Here is a 6,594-nt window from a genome sequence, read left to right as displayed (position 1 = left end):
AGTGCATCAACAACATTTTGCTCATGTCAAGGATTGCGTGGAAAAACGGCAAAAAAATTATGATACAATATTTTTTAAATTTAATTTTTAAGTTTTTAATTAATGATTTTTTAAAGTTTTACTGTATTGTAAAATACAGCTTTAATGTATTCAATTATTTTGAACGAATGAATTATTTGAATTAAATATAATTCATGAATTTAATATTAAATGTAGGTTTAAAACTCATGAAACTTCCACTTGTATACTTATTTGTTGGCGTCACTGAACATTGCAAAATCGTATTTAAACTTCCTGCATGCGAATCTTATGAACTCTTTTAATAGGTTTTATTGGGTATTCGAAGAATAGAATTCGAATATCAGGCATTTAAACTTTCTACAATCGAATTAATTGAGATTATTTCAAAAGATTCATATACGGGTTAAGGGAGAATAAAAGAAGAATGTCAGATGAACGTTGATACGAATCATTGAACGTGTGTGCAGAATTACCGAAGAATCTTTTACGAATGTTTATACAGTCCATTTAAAAATCTTCCAAAGAATTAAAAATTCTTTTTTTGGAAGATTTGCGATTCGGACACAAGTACTGGCGACGGGGGATTCGAATGTAAGATGAACGTTCGCAGCGAACATTATTGCATTGCTCTCAATACATGCTCTCACTTTCAAACAAAATTCAAGTAACATCATCTTTACATCAGAGTTGATAAAGTTGACACTTTTGTGCTTTTTTTGGTACATTTCGACTGCCAAAAGCACCGTGGCACGACCGCGAGCCATTTGGTACTCTATATAGAGTTATTCTACCCTAAATGTGAACGTTTCTCAGATATCAACTCAACTCTAAAAATTATAAATGGCGGACATTGAAGAAATAAATGTATTCCAAAATGAGGATATTTTAGTTTTTATTGCAGGATGTCAATATTTTTGAGAGGAATACCACATTCGTCCGCAAATGTGAAACTTGAAATGTGATTTTTTTCGCCTCACTGAGGAACAGAGTATTATAAGATAGTGTATATGTTTGAAACGCCTCGAAGGAGACAAAATACACACATGATGTCTTTAGCAATAATGCTTAGAGCTGGCCCCTGAGCCGGTTTAAGCTCAAATCAAAAACAACAACTAATAATATTTTGGCAAAATTTTCTATAGAAATAAAATTTTGTCAAAATTTTCTATAGGAATAACATTTTTAAAAAATTTGTATAGAAATAAAATTTTGTAAAATAAGATTTTTTTAGAAAATCTAAAACAAATTTTCCAAATTTGATATTATGTAATTTTAGCACCTTTTGGATTCGAAAAGTACTTTTTTAATAGATTTTTAGTACTTTTTCGTCAACATCATTTATCATCCCTGCTTTACATTAATCACATTCCACTTTGCGGAGAAAGATCTCTGTACTTCATCGTGTCTGCTGACAATTTACTCTAAGAACAATATTCATAAAGACACATCAGTTTAATCGCGATGAAAAGTTTAACTTAAAATCAACAAAACATTCATGAAATGTTATCAACCCATTTTTTACAAAAATGTCCTAAATTTAATTACATGCGAACTAAAAATATTACATTTAGAAATATTCTACCAGCTATTATTAATTAGGAATTGTCAGTAGGAAATTGCTATCCGCTTTCAAGTTCATTTTTCATAAAAAAATATTTTCTCATACAAAAAAATCTTACAGTAAATTGCACTTATTATTTAGAAAGTACTTTACATTTCATAAGTAGTTTTATAGTATGACAAACGAATTTTTAATTACCAGTTAAGAAATTTCCGTCGTATTTTGTAGGCCATGAACTAAATGATTGCTACTTAAAATTTGTAAAATTTCCTTTCGAGTAGTAAATTTTCGTTGAAAGTACGAAAAAATGAACTAAAATTCTGGAAAATTCTTGTAATAAATTATTATAAAAACCTTCTTAAATTTACGAGACACTTGTTTGTGTGTATACTAACCATTAAAGCACTACACACCTCTTTAAAATCTTGTAAAATTCTGTTATTACAGTTCGAAACCTCTGTATGCAAAAGCTATAAAAGCAAAATATTAGAACAAGTGAGTAAAGTAGAAAGTCTGGCGGCTATATCGTACCCCAAGCCACCCCAATTGAAATAATTGGAGGATATTATTAAACTAAGTTAGGGAGATAAACCTAAATCTCATAAGATGTGATCCAGCAAATAAAATTCTTAAATATATAGGAGAACTATATACAAATCTGATCTTATGTGTTTGACATTATATAGGATAATGAGATATCTATACTTGATTTTACACCAACAGAGTAACTGTACACGGACGGAAAAGACTGTTTTTCATATGTTTGGGTGTAAAAATTATATGTTTGGAACTCAAATTTTTTAACACAATAGTTTTAAGTGTAAGCATATAATGTTCATAAACTAAAATAAAATGTTTGGGACATATATGTTAATATGTTAGAACATATTATTTTTGGGAAATAAAATGTTTGTAAATAGAATATGCTTGAATGCATACATATATTAATTTAGAAATAGCCTATAAACATATACTGTCTGTCAAGAAAGTCTTTTGACATTGCCAACTATTTCAACTTCTAGAAATAATTGAAATATTAAATATTTTATTAAATTTTTAATTCTGTGTACGTATGTATACTTTCCAAAATACATAATAAATTTTTTTTTTTTTTTAATTTCATTATATTTAATTTTGGAACAAAACATAATTTTTATCCCATTGTCAAAACACTTTCTTGACAAACTGTATGTGTTTAGAAATACAGATCTAGAGAGTATGCTGCAAGTAAAAAATTGGAAGTAACCAATTGGCGCCTTAAAAAAATATATACACAAAGAAAATTGCATTAAAATTTTTTCTACCAGTGTATACCTAAGGTGAACAATGCAAACAATATTTTGTTTGGACCAATCCTGAAAATGTATATGCTTGAAGCAAAATGTGTTTGGGGCATATGGTACAGAAGCGATTTTTTTTGAGGGTGTACAACTATAATTGAGTCCATGATTGAAATAGATGAGACCGTTCATTAGTGTGGGTAATATAGCTAAAGTTGTGTCCATATATGGGAGTTATATTTAAGTCTGAACGAATTCGATGAAATGTGGTCTAGAGCTCGACCGAAGCGGGTTCTTTTGCCAGAAGCCAAAGCCGATGTTCGGCTAAAAAAGCAATGAGGCGATCGCTATATATTTTATGGGGTATAAAATCAATATTTCTGGTAGTCATATTTTTTTTTGCATATCAATATTATACCTTGACCCTTTGGGGAAATCATCCAACATGTTTATGTGAGAACTGTGTCTAAATCTGAATTAAATCCGAAACGAAATTCCCTTTTAGTATAAAATAGTCTCTTATCTTTTTTTGCCTTTAAAGAATCTTTTGTAGCGTCAAAAAGAAACTTCGTTCGCGTAAAGTTTCGTTCTTCAGAAAAGAAAACTCTTCTTTCAGTGTATATCTGAATTTGAAATTTGGGTAAGATTGGTTAATAAATAAGGATATTGTATTTAAATTTATAAATATGGGATCTATATCTAAATCTGAATCGTGTTAAATTTTAAGACAATCGGTTGTAATGAAATAATCTAAAGGGTGATACGGTCAAAATTTGGTCAAGGGAAAACGCGTGTAAATCGGTGAAATCGTTTATTTAAAAAATCAAATTAAATTTCTTTTTCAAGTTCAATTAGTATAAAATTCAGGAAAAATATTCAGTTAGGCTTTCGCTTTTCCAAATCCGAATTGCCGGGCCTCACGCTTGACACCTGCCATCAGATTTTGTACAGCCACCTTGTCCACCTTAGCAGTTTTTTGGTCTTCTTTAGGTTCCGCTAAACAATAGCCCAGTATTTCTCAATTGGGCGGAGCTCTGGCGTGTTGGGAGGGTTCTTGTCCTTGGGAACCACCTACACGTTGTTGGCGGCATACCACTCCATGGCCTTTTTACCGTAATGGCAAGATGCCAAATCCGACCAAAACAGTACGGAACAACCGTGTTTCTTCAGGAAAGGCAGCAGACGTTTATTCAAACACTCTTTCACGTAAATTTCTTGGTTGACAGTCCCGGAAGCTATGAAAATGCTGCTTTTCAAGCCACAGGTACAGATGGCTTGCCAAACCAGATATTTCTTTGCGAACTTTGACAGTTTTATGTGCTTGAAAATATCTGCTACCTTTCCCCTTCCTTTTGCCGTATAAAACTCCTGTCCCGGAAGCTGCTTGTAGTCGGCTTTGACGTAGGTTTCGTCGTTCATTACCACGCAGTCAAACTTCGTCAGCATCGTCGTGTACAGCCTCCGGGATCGCGCTTTGGCCGTCGTATTTTGTTTATCATCTCGATTTGCAGTCACTACCTTCTTGTAAGTAGATAGTCCGGCTCGTTTTTTGGCGCGATGCACGGTTGTAGACGATACACCCAGCTTATTTGCGGCATCTCGGAGAGAGAGGTTAGGGTTTCGCTTGAAACTACCGGCAACTCTCTTTGTCGTCTCAGCGGCTTCCGGTTTTCGATTTCCCCCCGATCCAGACTTCCTGGCTGTCGACAAACGTTCCCCAAACACTTTAATTACATTTGTAACGGTTGATTTGGCAACTTTTAGCGATTTTGCCAGCTTTGCGTGCGAGTAGCTCGGATTTTCGCGATGCGCGAGCAAAATTTTGATACGCTGCTCTTCTTGCTTGGACGGCATTTTGACAACTGAAGAGTGAATTCCAAAATCAAAATAGGAGCAACATTCTACACACACACACCTTCAAAATGAGGGGTGTTCAGGTTTTTTAAATGCAAAATTGAAAGAAATACGTCAAGTTTATATTGACCAAATTTTGACCGTATCACCCTTTAATAATGGCCACGAAATTTTCCGGTCTAAAGTCTACGTAAATGCAATGGCATATGCTGAAAACCAACTTAATCGCTAAATTTAATTTGAAAACCCCCCTGTATCCACCTTACATATGTGTCAAATTTTCCATTATTATTTACCAGAAAAAAGAAATTAAGAACAAACTTTCGATTACGGAAATTCGTTCGCAGAATTCATAGGCTATTTCAGTTGGGAAATAATAAAAATATTTTAGTCGAGTGTAAAAGGTTTAACCAATTCACCCGATTTGTTCTGCAACCTTTACAAAATCTTTTTATTTTTATTTCGCACTTCCTTTTATATGTTGTAGATTTAGAAGTAGCTCTCATTTTAGGTTGCCTAATCTTTAATATCACGTAAATATTTTTGTCAGTGTACAGTATAACCTCCGGACACTCGCGAGTCAGAACAGCTCAATTTTTCAATTTGATCTGATCTATTTTGGATATATGGGTTCACCCGAATGTGGCTATAGGCACAAAACTATCATAAGCTAGATTAAATTCTATGACATGCTCTGAAGAAAGTGTATTGCCACTGCCTACAATTGCCAAAGTTGTTGTTAATTTTCTGCTTTTGGGTTGATCTAGCGATTTCCGTCCGTCCGGCTGTACTGTTGAAATCACGATAACTTACGAACAAAATAAGCTATCGACATAAAACTTTGTACGAGTACCATTTAGTAACAAATGTCACTTTTAGATATAGCCCCGCTATAAACCAATTCCATGGTTTGATTTCTGGAGCTTTTAGGAAGAGCAAATTTGTAATGCGCTAGAACTATCTGTCCTCAAACAACCATGCAAAAATTGGTCCATATCGGTCCATAGTTCCGGAGCCTCTTGTAAGGCTGAGTGCATCCTATTACGCTAAAATTGCGTACGTGATGTAAGTATATGTTTTCTTATAACCATGCCAAAAAGTTGTATATCGGTCCATAATTATATTTAGCTACCATATAAACCGATCCGGTAGAAATTAGGTGGGTTATGTTAGTATATGCCTTTAACAGCCCAGTAAAATTGTATATATCCCCATATAAAGCGATCTCTCAAGATATAACTTCGGAAGCCTCATGGTGGAACAAACATAATCCAAACCGGAAGATGATAAGAATCTGAAACTAAGTAATAAACGACTGAACGATTCGCGTTCAGCGAAATGCAGTATAGGTTTGTCGCACCAACAAAGATTAAGAATTAGATATACATATTTATTTACTTTTATATTTTAATTCATTGTTTTCTTTGTATATTATTACAATTTCAATGCGATCTAATTGAACATGAAGATTGAGGAATTGGTATTATTAAGCTATTGAAAAGAAAATGCCAGATACCCATCTTACAAGCCTGGCTATACACATTTTTCACTGTCGGCCAATCCACATTTCCATAGTCTCTAGTAAGATCTGGCTGGGTGAGATGATTCAATTTGGGTCTTATATGCTATACGAGAATCATTTCTCCCAAGTTGAACCATTTTTTTAGCAACACTGTGCATCATCTTCTTATATAGCTACAGCCCCTTAACCTTGTTTTCGCGAAAAGCTCTTATTTACGATCCAGTATTGGGGTAATTAACGCCGCGACACACCAATTTAGTACCTAATGCTTTCAGCGAAACAGAGCAAAACTACATTTTGCTTTACGGTTCAGAAACATAAAAAAGTGAGTAAAGTAGAAAGCCGGGCGGGCCGAC

This window comes from Haematobia irritans, chromosome 3 (genome assembly GCF_050003625.1).
Source record: "Haematobia irritans isolate KBUSLIRL chromosome 3, ASM5000362v1, whole genome shotgun sequence".
NCBI classification, from domain to species: Eukaryota; Metazoa; Arthropoda; class Insecta; order Diptera; family Muscidae; genus Haematobia; species Haematobia irritans.
This window is presented reverse-complemented; position numbering follows the sequence as displayed.